At 53.6% G+C, this 19,383-nt stretch overlaps 2 long non-coding RNA genes across 3 annotated transcripts; one reads left to right on the top strand and one right to left on the bottom strand.

Annotated features, from left to right (window-relative positions):
• Positions 1 to 828: 828 nt before the first annotated feature.
• Positions 829 to 6,761, top strand: LOC141415752 (uncharacterized). 2 transcript variants are annotated; one of them, XR_012440707.1, is made up of 4 exons: positions 829 to 1,253; positions 3,613 to 3,746; positions 5,443 to 5,587; positions 6,628 to 6,761. It is a non-coding gene; the product is annotated as an uncharacterized lncRNA (long non-coding RNA). The 2 variants fall into 2 exon arrangements; XR_012440706.1 differs by lacking the exon at positions 3,613 to 3,746 and having other exon boundaries at positions 835 to 1,253.
• A 606-nt stretch (positions 6,762 to 7,367) lies between these two features.
• On the bottom strand, positions 7,368 to 17,145 carry LOC141415750 (uncharacterized). Its single transcript, XR_012440705.1, has 3 exons — positions 16,783 to 17,145; positions 10,813 to 16,319; positions 7,368 to 10,691 (listed from the first exon to the last, which is right to left on the bottom strand). It is a non-coding gene; the product is annotated as an uncharacterized lncRNA (long non-coding RNA).
• Positions 17,146 to 19,383: the final 2,238 nt, after the last annotated feature.

Genomic DNA, 19,383 nt, shown 5'->3' with positions numbered 1-19,383 from the left:
CCCTGGATGTGTGAGCAACTCCCAGCTATGGCTTTCCAGGAACTATTGCAGGGACCCTGGAGCCCCCTATAAAGTGCACTCTCAGAAGAGTGGTGGACAGTGACTGGCTCCAACCTGGATACCTGGGAGGGCAGGCCCTGGGTTAGGCCCACATCCTCTGGGCATCTGGGTCTCTGAGCCCTGCCACAGGGTCTCCAGGCCCACTGCCTACCTGGGGCTCTGGCAGAGCTGCATTCTCTATGTACTTCCAGTCGTTTGGTTTCGGAAGCCCCCAGCTGGCCTGCCAGCTGCATTGTCATAGAGCCTTCTCTATCCACATACCTTGTGGCATCACACTGGGAAAGGTCCCAGGCAGGGGTGGGATGGACCCAGGATCCCCAAGCTTTCCCTTTGTTCCAGGTCTGGGTTGGGGTCAAGGTTGGTCTAAGCTCCTGCTTCCCCAGCTGCAGCTGGGCTATGGTGGCCTCTGGTTTGGCTTGGCTGTGGTCCAATGACCCCTGGGATAGGCCAAGGCCCTGCTCTACCCCCAACAGGCTGAAGCTCTCCAGCCTCCTCCCCTCATTGGCTAGGATCAGCTCCCTCCTGTCTTGAGAGGTGCTGCCCTGCCCAGCCCAGGGCCCCCATCCATGGGCTCCAGTGCTGATTCTCGACGGCAGAGGACAGCATGGACAATGAGGTCTGTAGGGACAAGATGCCACACAGTGCTCCTGTCATGGATGGGGCTGCCACCTGAGCACTGTGGTAGCCATGGGGTATGGCATGCTGTGGACATAGGTCAGCCCACAGGCTGTGAGTCAGTGGCTGCCTCCTTGTATCTCAGTTTCTTCATTGGGAATAGAGAGGAAGACTTGCCCAGTGGCTGCTAGGGTGACTGTCACACACAAAACGAGGCACCATCAAGGATAGCCATCATGGCTCTTGTTGGAAGGCTGGGGCAAGTGCCTGTCTCTGTCCATGGGAGGTGGAAGGAGATGGACAAGTGAAGCCCACCCCAGAAGGCAGGAGCTCTTCCGCCTCCTTCTCTGGGAGTCCGCTGCTCTGGGCTCTGGGGCCAGTCTGGGAGGGGCAGAGCTGCTGCGCCAGGCTCTATCTTTGGCCATGGTGAGGGGCCCTGACAGGACATTGCTCCCTGCCCTGGTGATCCCTGCATTTAGGGCTCCCTCCTGGTGCTGCTCAGAGTCCCACTTGCTGCCAGGTGGTAAAGACTTCATTCCAGAGTCGGCTGGGTACCTTTCCTTGGATGCAAGGCCCTGGTAAGGGAGGCTCCACTGCAGAGCAGGCACGTGGGATCCTGTGGGGTCTGGAGAAAACTGGAGGACAGAGAGACCTCCTGCCCTGCCCCCACATGCCTCTCAGGAATGGACCATGGGCAGGGGCTGTTCTGGGTCATTGGCAAGGGGCTCTGTCCCCTCTGGTCTGGCTCACCCTGTGAAAGCACTGGGTAGTGACAGTGCAAGGTTGTAAGACACGGGAAGGATGGGCTGGGGGGTGGAAGAGGCAGGAGGGAATTCAGACACTTCATAGAGCCATGTCCCCATCACTGATCTCCTTGGCCTCCCTGTGTGACGAGTCAACCCTTGGTGGTCACTTACTTCTGGCTGTCACATTTCCAGCCTGCCTCCTACAGCAGCCAGAGGATCTTTCTAGAACACAGATCCATCTGAGGACATCTTTCAGGGTTGTGCAGTCTCTTCACCTCTCCTTGCCCCTGGAGAACATTTAGAGGCCTGGGGTCCCCACCTGCATCTAATTCCTCCTTACCCTCTTCCTGGAGGCCTGGCCCATAGCTGGGTCTCAACCCCCACTGCCTGTACCTCTGTCCCTGCTCCACTCTGCCCAGCACATTCCATCTTCTTCAAGTCCAGCTCAGGTATTGCCTGTCCAGGAGCCTTCCGTGTGCCTGCTTTGACACAGGGGCAGCTTCTGGGATTCTGGTGCCCAGGGATTTTGTTTGTCCTCCTCTCTGTGTGAGCAGTGAGCTCCTGGTCCTGGCCCTCAGCCCAGCATGTCCCAGGCCTGGCAGGTCTGTGATCTCAGGCCCTTGGAACTGGTCCTCTTGCCTGGCTGTGAGCCGTGCTAAGGCAGGGTGGGTGCCAGCCTCTCAACGTCGTGGTCCTCAGAGCCTCTCAATGGTGTTTTCATACCCAGTGCTGCTGTTTATTTCTGTTCCTATGGCAGTGCCCTGGGAGGGACGTTCCAGGGCAGCCTGGGCTCCAGGGCTGAAATTTTCCTCTCCAGGCTCCTCCTCCCACTTCCCTCTCTCTTTTGTGCCCAGACCGGGGCTGGGGTCAGGGTGCTGTGCCTTTCAGTTGGCCATGCCATGCCTGGGGCTTCCTGTTTTGGGTACACGCCACTCCGACAGCACCCTGCTCTTTCTCCCAATCCCCACCACCTAGGTAACCCTCACCCCATCCCGCCAGTTCCTTATTGTCCCAACCTGGAGCTCTAGACTCCCATGTCCTTTCTCAGAGTCACAGGATCCCATGATCCTGCCTGGATCCCTGAACCCACCGTGCTCCTGCCTGACAGCCCTCCCCCCATGCTTCTTTCTGGAGCTCTGGACCCCTCGTGCCCCTGCCCAGAGTTCCAGGAGGCCCCAAGACACTGCTCAGAACTCTGGGAGCTCCTATGACTCTGCCTGCGGTCCTGGAAGCCCTCACAGCCCCTGTCCAGATCTCTGGACCCCACCCCTGCAGTCTGCACACCAGGGGTGTGCAGTGACTCCGGCCTGGAAACAGGGTAGTCGTTTCTGCGTGGTTGAGGGGCAGAGTGTTTTCTAGCTGGCTTCTGTGCTGCTCGGGGCGCAGGGACTGTGTTTGGGGAATTGCTCTTGGCAATGCCAACAGAGGCAGGTTCCATAGTCCTTGTGATGGAGCAAAGTCGCATGTGGTGAGGAGATAGGGTCCAGACCACTGGCATGGATGAGTGTGAGCTTCCTTGCAGTCACAGGTGTACCCTCCACGTGACTGGCCTCATGTGTAGCCCTTTGGGCTGTAAGGTTGCTGTGCCTGTTGGACAGGCAGGTAAACTGAGGCCAGGAGGAGCAGGGCAGAGGCAGGAGTAAGCTTCCGAGCAGACTCAGGACAGAGGCCAGGCTGCAGCCACCCGACTTGGCTTGGGGCTGGGCTCCTGGGCTGTATCCAAGGGTGAGTCACCATAAGCACCTTCGGCCAAGTTGGCTGCACATCTCTCACCCTGGGCTCTGCCCTGAAGCTTCTGCATCCCCAGAGCAGGCTAGAGGCCTGGGTCCCCGGGGAGCTGTGTCCGGGAACCGGAGCCGGCTCTGAGGCCTTTTATCCTTACCACATTTGCTCTGAATTGTCACCCCCAGGAGACAGGGCCGGAAAGCATTTCCTCCAAAACAGCAGAACCAGCTTGCCCAGGCCCAATGGCCACCTGAGTCTTTTTCTAGAGAGACAGGAAGCTGTCATTTGTGCCAGAGTGAGATGAGGGACTCTTCTTCAGATGCTGCCCCTTAAAGTCCACCTCTAGGTCCAAGTGGCCTCCAGGTTGGACTCAGGGCTAGTCCTGACTCCAGAGGAGGGAGGTGGGGGTGGTAGGGTCAGGAGCCAGCATCATGGTCCATCTGCTCCCCTGGCGTGTCCTGTGTAGGTCGTTTCACGCACCTAGCTGTGCCTGCTGAGCAGCCTCCTGCAATACCCAGCCGGGATCAGACTGAACGCATGAGGCCGGCACAGGGGTTCCTGACGGTGGTGTCTGCTGGGCAGTGCCTATTGGCCCGAATGGTGAGCACTTGCTGCCCATTCACTGCCCCGACAGGGTAGCCACAGCCTGGCCTGGTGGGGTGGGGCTCTGTGCAGTTCAGCACATGGAGGGAGTGGCAGAGCTGAAACAAATGTCGTCTGCTATTACAGATGGGGAAACTGAGGATCCCTGACTCATGTACTGGCAGTGGTTGGCCCCACCACAATCACACCTTTGTCTGTGAGGAGTTCTTCCATTCAGAAAAAGGAGTGGCCCTTGAGGCTTGGTGGGGGTGCTGGACGGGGATGGTGAGACTTCCACATGGGGGGCCTTGTGGCCACTCCCTTAGGGGGGGTCTTGAGGTGGTTTCCAGGGAGGCAGAGCTGAGTGCAACTCTTACCTCCCACACTGCTGGGGTTCTGGATTATACGGCTCTCATGGAGTCTGGAACATGTGGCTTTGGAACCCCAGGGATCTGGATTCAAATCTGGTCTGCTGCTCCTTCGGAGAGGCAGGTCACTTAGACCCTCAGCTTCGCCACCAACAGTAGAGGAAAATCACATGTGCTCTCTGTGACAATGACCAGGGTCAGAAATGACCCATGTCATACCAGGGGGGAGCATTGGTCTCTAGGACAACCCTGTAGGGGCAGAAGCATCCTCAAGACCCCTGAATTTGCCCACAGGTCTCCCCACAGCAGCAGGCCAGCTCTGCCACCAGCAAGCAGAACAGCTTGAGGGTGGCAGGGTGAAGGCCCGGTGACCATTGCCTACAAGGCCATTGTCTACACTGTCCATTTTTGGTTGGACAGCTTGTAAAACAAGCAAACTGGCCCAGTGTGCAGGGTGTGTGTGTGTGTGTGTGTGTGTGTGTGTGTGTGTGTGTGTGTCACAGGAAGAGCCTGAGCCCCCAATGGGCCCTTCAGGGAACAGGTGGGATTGGTTGTCACATTCCTTCTGGGGACAGAACACTGGCTCCCCAAAGCCAGGGGTCAGGAGGGCCTCCTTCCCTGGAGCAGCTCCAGAAACCAGTTCTTCCTGGTCTTGTCCTTTGGGCTCCCTGACTGACCTCGAGGCAGGAGCCCCTACTTGGTTGGTAAGGCCAATGGAGGACAGGCCAGGGTGTACTCAGACCCTGCATGGGTAACCCTTCCCCTTTGTGGGAGCCAGTAGTGAGCAGTCATGGGGGGAGCAGCTAAGCTAGTATGGCCTCGGGGTCTGACCAGATCCTACTCAATCTGGGGAGCCTGCCCTTTGGGTGGGGTCCCTATCTCCTCCATGACACCTTCTCTTCCTTGCCATCCCATCCCAGCTCGGGGGGGCAAGTGACTTGACTGCTCCTAGGGGTTTGCAGCTGCTGTTCAGGCCCTTTCTGCTCTGGGCTGTCGATCTGCCACGTCAAAGATGTCCCAATGACCAGGAGTCCTCCGGGGTGGATGTCCCTGGGGGCTCCACCCTCCTGCATCCTTAAACCATCACGATTTCCTGGAGGAAGGAGAGCTGCTGGTCCTTAGGCGCTTGGCTCCACACTAGACAACTGGACAGCTTACTAGCTGGTTACCTCTGTAGACTCAGTTTCCCCCACTGGGGTAATGATTTGAGCTGACCCCAGGGTGAGGACTAGAAAGAGACTAGGGTACTTGTTATGATCACTCACAGTGATGAGCACCTGATGGGCTCATTTCTCAGATAGGGAAACGAACCCACCCTTAGGCTTCTACTGCTTTGCGTCTTTCAGCCCGGCAAAGGGCAGCCCCGAAGGAACTAGTTAAGTGACGTCATCATCTACCAAGCAGCGTGTGAGCAGCCTCGCCAGGCCATGACGATCCAGTCAGGAAGAAAGCGTGGGCCGTGGGTGGAAAGAAGTTGATTAAAAATTCACAGTGAGTCCATCCAAGTGGGGAGGGTTTGGGATGCCTGAGGCAGTGACCAGAGCTACCTGGTGACGGCCTGGCCTCCCAGGCACATCCTGGCTTAAGGCCTGTTCCCACCCTCTGCAGAGGGGGTGCGTGTGCATGTCAGGCTGGGCTCATGGCTCCACGAGGTGCCCTGTGGTTTGTAGGCCAGGTAGGGACCTGGTTAGGAACTAAAGTCCACCAAGGGCCCTGAGATAGAGCTGTGGGAAGGGGCCCAGGAGAGCCAGGTAAGCCCACTGACCCCTTCCTGACCGTGTGTCTGTGGCCAGTGTCCTCATTCCCTCCATCTCCCTTTCTCCCTTCTAAAATGGACTAAGTCCTCTGAGTGGGGTGAAGGCAGAGCCTGTGTATGGAGTTGAGGTCCTCTGAGGGATGGCTACTGTCCCTCTCTGGGTGGCCCTGGCCTCAGCAGTCAGCACGGGTCAGGGCTGTGAAGGTCAGGCATGGCTCCCCCTGGCTTTCCGCAGCCCACTTGCTTAAGGGCACTTCCCTGACGCCGCTGCTCCATGGGGTTTGGGGCCCTGAACTCTGTGCTCCGACACCCATCATTTCACTCCTGGGCTTCAAAGAGTACTGGGTTCAAGCATGCCCCTGCCCACACCTGAGGGCACCCATGCTGCTGAGGGCTCAGAGCCATAGTGGAATATCTGAGGAAATGGGTGACTTGCTGGAGGACCAGGGCCCCTCTGCTCACTGCTGCATGTAGATTTGACTGCTGTGTGTGGTTGGGGCTTGTGTTGTAAGAAATGGCACATTTGGTGGGGGGCAGCCGAATGTTCTTCTGTCTGGGGGTCTCGGGCAGGGGCTCAGCTTCCCCACGTGCTCCCTCTCGGCAGCAGAAGCTGGAGCTGGAGGTTGGACCACAGCCACGAGAGAGTTCAGTGAGGGAAAGCTTCCTCCTAGCGAGGCCAGCACAGGGCTTGATCTCCCCCACTCCCTTCAGCTCAGCGAGGGCTAATTAGGCACCTACTGTGTGCTGGGCTTAAACTGGCTCTGCATTTCTGCAGGGCACAAGGACACCAGGCTTCCCTGGGGACAGGACGGGAGGGGAAAGGAGCTCCACAGTGGAGGGACCTGGCCAGCACACCTCAGCCAGCAATGAACGTCCCCATCATCTGCAGTGAGTCATGTGAGAGTGTGCTCCCCAACGTGAGGGACGAGAAGGCACTGGTCACCTCTGCAGTCCTCCTCCCAAGAACCCATCACACCAGGCTGACCATGGATATGGCAGAAGTGCAGCCAGGGAGGTTCTAGAAAACATCTGACCAGATGACTTGGAAGGGTCACAGTCATCAGTGACATGGAAAGCCTGAGAAACTTCACAGCCAAGAGGACCCTAGGGGACACATGGTGAAATGGAATGTTGATAGAGAAAGGACACCAGGTAAAACTGTGATGGACTTTAGTTCCTAACAATGCATCCACGTTGATTGGTCACTGTAGCAAATGCCACATGAGAACGTAAGGTGTGGCTAACGGGGACACTGGGTCTGGGGACATGGGATCTTTCAGTACTATCTTCTCAATTTTGTTGTCAATCTTAAACTATTCCAAAAAGTAACATTTATGAATAAAAAGGGAAGCCTGGGGCCAGCACGTTTTTGGGTGGGATCTCTGCCAGCCCTTTTCTCTCTGTGATCAGAGCCGGTTCCAGGCGCTCCTGTGTGTCCCACCCTCACTGCACGTGTGACCTGTAGGAGCTTTCCTGGGAGATGAGCCTCAGCAAGGGTGCTGGAGAGCGTGTGACACCTTCCTTCCCCCGCCGCCAGCCCAACACTTCTGTGTGGACAAAGGGACACAACTGCCTTAGGGTCCATTCAGGATGCCCCGTTCCCTCCACTGGGTTGAGCAGGGAAGAGTGGAGGTGGAGAGTGAGGGTTTTGAAGGTCACAGACTTGAACTGGAATCTTAGCTGAGACCTTGGCAAGGACCTGGCTAGAGCATAGCATCTTACCTGCATCCTACAGAGGTGGGTATTACTGCCCCTCCTCACAGGTGCTGGGGCAGGGCGCGACAGTCCCCGCCAGGCCTCTCCCTCTCCTGCTGCCCTGTGAGCTCTCGAGGGTGGCTGCAGGAGCAGCGCTGACCACACTCCAGGTGACAGTGCGGTGCTCTAGAGGGGGGCTGGTGCCCAGTCCACTGTAATCACACCAGGTCTTGCTCACCCTGGTTTCTTTATGCTTTGTAAAGTGAGTTTTTCCTCTTCACTGGGGGATGACATCTGTGCAGCACAAGGCAGAGGACGGGAGCGGGTCTCTGGGGTCTGCCTCTCTCTCGGAGCCCCCCTCCCACCCCTCCTCATAGCACAGGGTGACAGAAGCCCACTTCCCTGGAGTTCTGTTTTTTGCCGGAAGCTTCCAATCCAATGAGCACATCTCTGTCCTTCTGATGCGAGCCTAAGGGCTCTCTGGGAACAAGGGGACAGTGTCATTATTTTCAGGCATCAGCTTGCCCCTCTTGGCTACTGCTTGGAACTGTCCCGAACATCTCCAAACTTCACACCTCCAGGGCAGTGGGTGACCTGGTGTTACCAGGAAGGCAGTATTAGTGTCCCCACCTAGGGGTCCACTTGGAGCACAAACTGAATGGCGGGAGACCTGGGCTCTGACCTCTTCCCTGCTGTAAATTTTCTGGGCGACCCTGGGTGAGAAGAACTGTGCTGAAGGGCATTTAGCCACCATAGTTCCCAGCTGGGGTCCAGGCAGGTGCCCCGCTGAGATAATCTTCCTGGGGACCTGGTCAGAAAGGTGCTGGAAGAGCAGGAAGGACAAACATGAGGGTGAGGTATTTCAAGACCCTGGGGAGGAAGGGGCCACCTGGTGGAGCTGAGCCATGGACACGGCCCCTACCCTGTCCGAGGCAGAGATGTGCTAGGGGTCACCCAGCTTTTCCCTTTGTCTCCACCTCCCATCCTGCCAGCGCACCCTCCTGGCAGAGTGTAACCAGGATCTGAAAGTCCCACTTGCTGGGTCAGCCCCATGACACCAAGCAGTCAGAAAGAGTGAAGCACAAACCCGAGGTCAAACAGGCAAGGCACTGGTGTGCCCAGTGGTTAGTGTCTATGTAGGACAGAAGTGGGAATTGAGGCTCAGAGAGGAAAAGAGACAAATCAAAGTCACAGTCAGTCTGAGATGGACTTAGGATTTGAACCCACAGCCCAGCCTCCTCTAGCCTAGAGGTTCTGAAGACCTCTCCAAGAATGTGAGGAAGCCACAGACCCTCTTCCTGCAAAAAACAAAAATTCAGAAACCCCATGTGCACATAAATACAGCCGTCCTCTGCATCTGCAGATGCTCTTTGTGTGCAAAGAGTTGGTTGGTTAGATCAACCAACAGCAGATCTAAAATATTTGAAAAAACTTGTGTCTGTGCTGCAAGTGCGTGGCATTTTTCTTGTCCTTGCTTCCTAAACTACAGTATAGCAACTATCTACGTGCTAGTTACATTGTTTCAGGGATGATACATAATTTAGACATGATTTAAAGTGAGCCAGGTGTGGTGGTGCACATTTCTGTAATCCCTGAGGAGAAGGCAGGAGCACCATGAGTTCTAGGCCAGCCTGGGCTACAGAGTGAGACCCTGTCTAACATAAATAAATAAAAATATAAGAAGTATATGGGAAGACATACATGGGATCAGGCACAAAACCCGACCCCACTGTGAAGACTTGAGCAGTGAATTTTGGTGTTTATGTGTCCTGAGCTGGTCCCCGGGGATACTGAGGGGATGTGAAGACCCCTGCAGCCTTCCGCAGCCCTGGTCAAGGGTCTCTCCAGTATCGGGTCTGACTGGAGCATATGCAGCTGCACTGGCCAGTCAGAGGGACTGGAGGACAGGGTCCCACGGCCCCCGCGCCCCCTTCGGAGAGCAGAGCAGGGTCTGCAGAGGGCCTGATGCTCGTGGGCACATGCGGGGCTGCCTGGCCTTGGCTCTGTGGCATGGGCCCGTGGGTCTCGGCAGGTCCAGAAGATGGAGTCTCTGTGACTCAGGGGCTCTGGACCTTTTCTTCCTGTACATTTTCCCCTTCATCGTCTTGAAAATGAACAAAGGGAGACAAGTTTTCCTACACGGAGCCGGCAGGACACGGTGGCCCCAGGATTCAGACATGCATGGGCATAAATCCTGAGAGTCACTCGCTCCCTGGTGTGCCTCAGTTCTCACCTCTGCGACTCGCTGGGAGGGACAAAGGTGAAGGCGAGAGGGCGTCTTGTGTGGACCACAGTCCACAGCTGCTGCTGCGGTGTGGTCAGAAGCACAGGGCTGGCTGCCTGCACGGGCCTCACCTCCACGCATCGGTCTTGGCTGCTTTTGTGCCTCTCCAGGTAAAATAATTGCTAAAGGACTATGGAGTCCTGACTGCATCTGCACTTGCTGTGTGAATGGACTTATTTAAAACACCATCCAGTGACTGATGTTCCAGCTATTACCAAGTAGCGTGCAGTTGATCAACAAACAGAAAAGCTGGAGGCAAAACAGGAAGTTCCCCTGGAGATGCTGGCAAGGGCTGAGACAGTCAGACTCAGGGGGCCAAGGTCTGAGGAAAAGAACTGCAGAGACAGACAGGCAGGAGGACATTCTGTTATTCCCTTTTCATTTGGGGTGTTGGTCACCTTCTGAGGCAGGACAGGAGGCTACCAATGCAGGGAGGCCAGCAGGGTGTTGCTGGGGCTGGGTTTCACTGGGCTGAGACCAGCGTCCATACTGGAGCCCAAAACCCAGCAGCAAAGATCCTGGTGAGGGAGGGAGGGAGGGAGGGAGGTGAGAATAGCTCGGCCTGAGGCTCAGCAGCCTGGGAGAAAGCTGCCTGTGTGTGACACCTCGCCAAGCTGCACAGACAGAAGCAGGGGTTTAGGACTTGCACAGCTCTCTGCCGGATGTCTGGAAGGTTCTCATCAGAAAAGGGGACCAATGATAGCCAGTCCTTAAAAGCACTGCTGATGGGCCAGGAACCAGGACCACGAGGAGCTGACAGCCATAGGCCCACAGAGTGTCCTGCTGCTGGTGTGTCACAGTGGACTTTAAAATGACCATATAGGCAAACGGATGATAAAACAGAGGATGTCACTGGGTACCTGGAATGTATTAAAAACATATTAGTAAAGGTAGGTGGACTTCACATTCCAATCAAAACCTTAGGAATGAATTTATTTATTTTGGTGGGACTGGGGTTTGAACTCAGGGCTTTGTGCTTACAGATCAGACACTCTACTGCTTGAGCCACACCTCCACTCCATTTTGCTCTGGTTACTTTGGAGATGGGGTCTTGCAAACTATTTGCCTGGGCTGGCCTCGAACCATGATCTTCCTGACCTCAGCCTCCCAAGTACCTAGGATTCCAGGCATGAGCCACTGGTGCCTAGCCAGAATAAATTTTACAACAAACAATTACACATTGGATGCCAGAGACACACTTTAAATGTATAGTTACAGAAAGGTTGAAAGTAAAAGGTAGAAAGAGATAGTCAGGAAAACACTGACTCCCCCCATGTCTATATTATACCGTCAGCCAGTGTCAATCAACTTGGAGACAAAACTATTACTTAGAATAGGGCTGGGGATATAGCTCAGTGGTTGAGTGCTTGCCCAGCATGTGCAAGGTCACGTGTTCAAGCCCCAGTCCACACACACCCCTCAGAATAACAAGGGACACTTCATAATAACAGCAAAAGAACCGCACCACAGAAAGCTGTAACAAACTTTCACTCACCTAACTAGATAGCTTTAACTATGGAAAAATGATTAAAATAAAAGGAAAATTAGACAAATCATACTTTTTGCCATAGATCAAGCAGAGGAAATCAGCATGATCAACAAACTGGAACCAATTGACAAATATGGAACACGGTCCCCAGCGTGATTGTCAAGTGTACTGGAACATTTACCCAAGCTGACCACAGCTGGGCTGAGAATGGCTCCTTACAAGTTTTGAATGGCTGAAAACATTCAGGGTGGGTTTTCTTACTACAAGGTACTTGTGTTGGAGCCAGGCATGGTGGTGCATACCTGTGGCTCCAGCACTCGGGAGTTGAGGCAGGAGGCTTGTAAGTTTGATTTTGAGGCTGGCCTGGGTTAATTAGTGAGTTCCAGACCATTCTGGCCTACGTAGAAAGTCCCAGTCTCAAAAAACAAATGAGCAAAAACCAACACAAGAGACAAACAGACACATGGGAAAATCATAACCGTCACCACCACCACCACCACCACAAAAATTCTAGACAATATCCAAATGTTTGGAAATTAAAGTAATAGACTTCAAATCATCCATGGGTCAGAGGAGAAATGATTAAATTAGCAAATATTGTGAGCAATATCATAGTAAAAAGTGACATTTGTGGGATGGCTAAAGCTATACTCACAGGCAAATTTATAACCTTTAGTCCACACGGAAGAAAAGAGGCAGAAAGTCAATTCTGTAAGAATTCGTCGTGAACGCTCTGCGGCCCCAATGCCTGTGTGGAGGCATCGGGATGCTGCCTGGGGGGGAGCTCACAGCGGAGAACCCTCCAGGCCTGGCCTCCCTAACGAGGGTCGCCTCGCCCATGTCTCAGCCTGCACCCAGTGACAGGCCATTGTGGGAGCGAGAGCCTGCCTTCACTCTAAGGGTGACCCTAACTCTGGAGTGTCCCCGAGGCCAGCCGAGATTATGTGCAGATGCCTCGTAGCTCTGCTTCTCCTCTGACCAGTCCTGCACGCCCCCTGGCCTGGCAGGTGTGGTCCTCGGGAGTTCTCCCCATGAACCAGCTGCATGCAGTTCTCCCTCCCAGCGTCTTTCCCGGACCCGAATGGACACAGTTGGTGTGGAAGTGGCCTGGTGAGCAATCCTAACATGGGATTCAGGAGCTGGACAGCTGGTGATGGGTGAAGTAGTAGCAGAGCCCGGCGTAGGACTGGCGAGCTTTCTACAGAGGGAATCAGGGCAGGGGATGGTGAAAGAGGTGGCACCGGATAGGTGCCAGAGCTGAAGTCCTGAAGACTTGGAGGAAACGGCCGTGACAAGGACAGGGATGGGGACGGGGATGGCTACTGCTGAGTGCTGTAACTGTGAAAGGCTGATAGCGATCACTCAACCTGTGTGAGATCAATGTGATGACGTCAGCTAAAATGATAATGCGAAGAATCCAAGATTACTCTTCTCCATAAAACAGTGAGCAAAACTCTCAGCATATGCTTTTTATCAAGCCCCGATATGTCCTAAATTTGATGAAAAACACGAATTTACATATCCAAGAAGCTCAAGAAACCCCAGATAAAATAAACTCAAAGAGAACCACCTCTGGACATGTCGTAATCAAGCTGTTGCGAGCCTAAGACAAAGAGAGTCGTAAAAGTGATAAGAGAGAAGCAGCCCACATATGCAAGGATTCTCACTGGGAGTAACAGTGGCTGGGTGCACTGCCTCACACCTGCAATCCCAGAAACTTGGTAGCTGGACGTTGGGAAGAGGCAGGTTCAAGGCTAGGTTGGGCAAAAGTTAGGAAGACCTCATGTCAACACATAAGCCAACTGTGGGTGGTGCACATCTGTAATCCCAGCTACTCTGGAAGGATCACGGTCCAGACAGCCCTAGGCAAAAATGTGAGCACCTACCCAAAAATAACTAAAGCAAAAAAAAGGCAGTGACTGGGTGAGGAGGGCTAAGGTACAGCCCTAGCTATGGCTAGAGCACCTGCCTAGCAAGTACAGGCCCTGAGATCAAACCCCTGTGCTGCCAAATAAAGGGAGGAAAAAAAAAAGGATTAATGGCAGATATGGATATCAGAAGGTGGTTGATGGGGAGACATGTTTGAAGTGCTGACAGAAAAATCTGTTCATCAAGACATTTGTATCTGGCAAAACTATCCTTTGAAAATGAAGGAGAACTGAAGATATTCCCAGATAAGTGGAGACTGGAGGAGTTTGTTGCTGCCAGAGCTTGTCCTATTACAAACACTAAAGGGTGTGATTTAGCCAAAGCCACCAACCAGGCAGGGACTCAGCTCCAAGGAAGAGATGAGACCACCAGGAGAGTCACTGCACTGGTATAGAGGCATTTCTAGTTTGCAACTCTTTTTGTATCTGATTTAAAAGACACTTGCATGAAGTTATAATTCTCAGTCTGAGCTGATGGGCTCACATAGATAAAGATGCAGAGGATGACAATAACGACATAAAGATTGAGAGGGGTGGGGCACTAGGATCCCGGCAGAGCAGGTGCTTACTGCCCTGGGATACAAACACAGAAGGAGTTTTTCCAATCTTTATCTCCTTGAGTCCTCCAGACCAGCTTACGAGGTGGGAATTCTGGCAATCCATCTGACAGATGGGGAAACTGAGGCTGAAGATACTGAAGCTTGATTCTTTGGGGGTTTTATGCTTTTTTGTTGTTGTTGTGTTTTGCTTTGTTTGTGGGACTGGAATTTGTGCTAAGGGCTTTGCACTTGCAAAGCAGGTTCTCTACCACTTGAGCCACTTCTCCAGTCCATTTTGCTCTGGTGATTTTGGAGATGGGGTCTCACAGTGAACTATTTGCCTGGGCTGACCTCAAACCAGAATTCTCCAAATCTCAGCTTCCTAAGTAGCTAGGATTACAGGTGTGAGCCACTGGTGCCCGGCTAATTCTTTGGAAAATAGCAACAATCCAACGATATGCTGTCTGCCAGACTCAATTTAGACTCACAGCACAATTAGATGAAAGTAAGAGAATAGAAAAAAGATCTTCCATGCAAACCTACTCCAAAGAGAGATGTACTAAAGTCAGACAAAATGGGCTTGAGACAAAATGATTCTGGATGACAAAATGGTTAAAAAATCATAAAGAAAAATCATAAAAACACTAAACATATATGCACCTAACAACAGGGCCCCAAACACATGAGACAAAAACTGAGAGACCTGGGGAGAAGGAGGTAAATCGAGAGGAGTAGTGGAGACTTCTGCCCCTCTTTCTGTCCTCTTGTGGACAGAACGGTTAGAAACACAGGCAGCAAGGCAACAGAAGAGCCCAGGACACTCTGCAGCGTGGACATGGCAGCTGCCTGCAGACTTTCTCCTCCACTGCACACAGAACCGTTCCCAAGACAGGCAGGCTTTAGGGCATGAACCAAGGCTCAGGGCTTTCAAAACGCTGGAATTCATACAACGTACATTCTCTGACCACAATGGGATTAAGTTAGACGTTAGCAACAGCAGGGAATTTGGAAAATTCACAAACACGAGGAAATTAAATATTCTCTTGAATAACCAATCAAAAATGAAAAAATACTCTGAAGAGATGAGAAACAAAAACACACCATTCCTGAGTCATGTGCTCTGATGGAAATTTGTAGCTGTAAACATTGCCTTTAGAATGGGAAGTAAGATCTCAAATCAATCACCTAACCTTCCACTTTAAGAAACTAGAAAAAGTCAGGACTGGTGGTTCACACCTGTAATCCCTGTAATACTAGTTACTCTTGAGGCACAGAGTGAGAAGATTTTGGTTCAAGGCCAGCCCTGGCACAAAGTAAATGAGACTCCACCTTAATGAACAAGGCAGGTGTGGTGTCACACCTGTAATTTGGCTATGTGGGAGGCATAGGTAGGAGGATCGAGGTTCAAGTCAAAAATATGAGACCCTATCTGAAAAATAATTAAAACCAAAAATGGGCTGGGGATTCAAGTGGTAGAACTCCTTCCTTAGCAAGCACAAAGCCCTGAGTTCAAATCCCACTACAGCCAAAAAAGAAAAAAAAAGACACTAGAGAAAGAACAAAGTTTATAACTATGGAGGTGTGACCCTGGGCACCAGGCCATGGCCATTGCACATAGGGCACCCCCAGTCTCTGCTGGCTTCATGAGGGACGGAACAGCCTTAAGAAGACCCAGCTGTGTTCTGGCTCGCAGGTCTGACTGCAAAGGTGGGGACATTGCCAACACCAGCGTGTGACACTGCTCCCAGCAGCCACAGTCTTCTGGCTGGAGCCACCGGGTGGAGTAGCAGCATTTGTACTTCTGTCTCCACAATCTAGGCTCCACGGTCAAGAGACCCTGACTCCTGGTGGGGACATTTTTCCCTAGAGGATGCCGGATGAGTCCTATTAAATGCTACTCCAAGCCGGCTACGCTCCATTTGGGCTCCTTTCTAACAAGAGACCATGCTCGCAGGACTCATGGAGTGACAGAGAAGAATACCTTCACACCCAGGCGACACCCGGAGGCACACTTGGAGACACCTCTCCATGTTCCCTGCCCAACTGTCATGGTCGGTAGGGGAAGTGGAGGCACAGCCTGAGATGCTCAGGCAGCGAGGGGCTCCGGACCTTGAGATGAGGGTCTGGGTTGTGTACCCCAGCAGGTGCCCCCTCAGCTAATGGAGGCGGTGGCTAGAAGGAAGGAGTCCAGACAGAGGGTAGAGCAAGGCAAGGGGGAGCACCACCATTTAGCCTTGGGGCCAGCGCGAGGATCCTGAAGGAGCAGGTGTGAAGCGGGAATTCTGTGAGCGTCGTGAGCTGGAGAATTCAGTGTGGCAGGACACACTCGGGTCCGTGGAGCCACACCTCATGGGCCCTCGGCGAGGAGAGGGGTGGTTGGGAGATGAAGCCACAGACGTGGAGAATGGGTTTGCCGTCTACACGTCTAATGTAAGACTCACTCCAGGACATGTGAAGAACCCCAACCAATCCAGCAGGAAATGCACAGAAGTCTTGCCCAGGCGCCTCATAAAACATGGTTTCCAAGTGGTCCTTAGGCAGAGGAAAAGTTGCTCAGCTTTGTTAGTGGTGAGGGAAATGCTAACCAAACCCTTGTGAGATGGCCCCGCTCCAATGGTGAAGCCCATGACGCCATAGCACCCGGTGCTGGAGAGGACATGACGTGCCACGTCTCTCACTGCTGATGTGCAGCCCACCCAGCCACCTTGGAACACTGGTGGGTGTGGTCTACAGGGCTGGATACGCTTGTACTCCAGAGTCCGACAAGTCCACCACCCAGCAGTATATACTCAAGAAAACCAAAGTCCTCGGCCCTCCAAAGGACAAATATAAGAAAAGTCCTATAGCCACTGTTGGAACCAGACAAAAGAATTTGGTAGAAACTGCCCAAATGTCCACCCTCTATAGAATGGATACATAAACTTGAAATATTTATGTCATAGCTGAAGGTGGACAGACCACAACGACCCTGTGCAGCAATCTGGACCCAACTCACCGACCGCGAGGAGGGAAAGAGGCCAGCCAAAAGCGAGTGTGCGCTCTGCCCTGTGTAGCTGGAGTCTGCAAGGCGCGTGCTAACCCAAGGCTTTGGAGGTAAGGGCAGGGTGACATGTGGGAGCTGATGGACGAGGGTGGCTGTGGGGCTGGCCGTGTCTGCCAATCTGGTGAGGGTCTGCCGAGCTGCTCGCTTTGGGGGTGTGCGTCCCGCATGGTACCTGGTGCTTAGCGGCCACCTGCTTCATGGGGACTCATCTGCTGCTTCTAGCTCTTTGACCCAGCATCCGGGCAGTCGTGGAATTCGCCCATCTGGAGGAAAAGAAAAATTCTCCCTAGGAGGGGGGCAAGGTGCAGGCAGACCCCTTCCTGCCTCTCCATGCTTCTGTTTACGGCATCGTTACTTTTTAATTAGACTAAGCAATTAAAGAAGGGAAGGATTCCATCTTGGCAGGAGTGCAGCCTGGCACCGTCCCCAGACCCACCCAGCCTGGAGTCCTCCCTTCTGGGGACTCCATTAGCCCCATCGCAGGCACCAGCCACTGTGGCTTTCCACTGTTCCCTCCTGCTGCTTGGTGCCAGGGGGCCCCCCACTCTTGGCCCCCTCACCACAGGCCTGGAGGCTCACTGCACTGCACTTTCTTGAGGGACGCTGGGGGATTCTGGGTTTTCAGGTATAATTGCCACAAAGCTGGGCTGTGGAGCGGCTGCAGGGGTCGCCAGCCTCTGGGTCCTGCCCAGTCTGCAGTGTCACAGGGATGGCGGGTGGTGGGCCTGGCTTTGTGTCTTCCAACGGCAGATAAATAAATTGATTAGAGAGCAACGCTCGGGGAGGTTGACAGAGATTATGTGTGTGCACTGGGTGGAAGAGATTTCTCTAAGTTTAATTATAATTTAAGTGCAAAATATGCCTCTTGTGAGGGAGTACCACGCCTTGTGCATAATTACTCCATGATTCTCCCCCAGCCGTCCCCTGACGCCGCCTCTGCACGCTGTGACAATTAATTTGTAGGCTGGTGGTGGGCTAAAACAATATTTAAAGTAATTTGGCTAGATCTCACTTTTAAAGGGAGGGGGCTTAAGGGCAGAATTATGCAAGGGCCTGTTTGATGGCACTGGAGTGGCCCCTGCCTGTGCCCCCCACCCCAGTCAGCCACAGTCCTGCTTCTCCTTGCCCCTGGGCTCCTTCACTTCCTATCCCATGCACTGGGCTTCTAGTGGCTCTGCTCTGGCACTGGTGACACCAGGTAACATGTGGGCCCTGCCCGCAGGAAGCATAAGTCCGGCTTTCTGAATCGGAGCCGAATTTCCAATCACTCGAGAGGTGGAGGACCCAGAGGCTGAGGCTGCAGCAGACATTTTGCTGTTGCCTGAAGTCTGGGCGCAGTAGACAATCCAGAGGGGTGGGCGTGGAGGGCAAGCCCCCTCCTCGGGGAGTTGAATTTCTATTGGCTCAGAAGTGGTCCAAACTGGTAGTGCTGGGAAAAGGAATGGAGTGCAGTTGTGCTGGCCGCAGCCTGCTCCTTCCTTCCCTTCTGGAGGGCATGACTCCAGACAGCTGAGGACTACACTTGGAAACTAGGACAAAATGGGTGGGTGGCCCTGAATGGAGTGGTGATGTAGGGACATCACTGGATGAAGGGCAGCAAAGCCCAGCAACAGATCAGCTGCTTCTTTTGTGTCCAGTGATTCCCAGGACCAGTCTTCCAACGCCCAGGCCCCAAGGCACAGACCCATCCTTTGGAGCCGGGGACTGCTGACAGAAGTGACTTTCAATGTGCTGTCCTCACCAGGAGAGGCCTGTGCTGAACTCTAGCTTTGCCTTGGATCAGAGGGTGGATCTGGGGACCTTGAGGGCTCTGTGCACCATGCTGGGGGCGACAGGGCAGGGCTGTACACCCAGGACTCCCAGGAGTGTTTGGCCACAGCTTCTTCAGTTTCTTCATAACCCACAAGGGAAGAGGGTGGGGTGGCCCTGGGGCAGAGGGCTGGGAGGGGTGGTCCACCCCCAGGAGCTTATGGCGGGGGCGTGGTGTAAGGGTCCTCACTTCTTAAGGTGGTTCCTGGCCTCTGACTCCACAGTATGGATGTGTGGGCAGCTGGGCAGCGCACAAGGGGCACAGTCAGAGCTCGGCGCTGTCCTGCTCGCTACTTCTTGAGAGCCACCATGTTTACTACATCCAAATCATCATAAACATCTGGCTCGTCTCCTTTCACGTTTTGGGCTGAGTTGATATTCCCAGTGCCACACTTGGTAAATATTTCACCAAGTAAATGAATGGTTAAGGGAATGAATGAATGAATCCTGGCATTGCATCCTTGGCAAGAAGTTGGGGACAGAAATCTGAGTGCCTGGCTTTCCCCAAATCTCAGATTCTCAGTCAGTGGGAACAGAAACAGGAGAGGGGAAGAGAAAGAGAGAGAGAGACAGAGAGAGAGAGGGAGAGAAAAGAAGAAGAAGAAGAAAAAGAAGAAGAGGAGGAGGAGAAGGAGGAGGAGGAGAGGAAGGGCAGCTCTCTCCCATCCCGGGCTTCCTGGAGGGAGGGTCACTGTGACCCTCTTCCCCCTTCTGCCTCTACCAGCAGCAGAACAATGGTCACAA

This window comes from Castor canadensis, chromosome 13 (assembly GCF_047511655.1).
Source record: "Castor canadensis chromosome 13, mCasCan1.hap1v2, whole genome shotgun sequence".
NCBI classification, from domain to species: Eukaryota; Metazoa; Chordata; class Mammalia; order Rodentia; family Castoridae; genus Castor; species Castor canadensis.
This window is presented reverse-complemented; position numbering and strand designations above follow the sequence as displayed.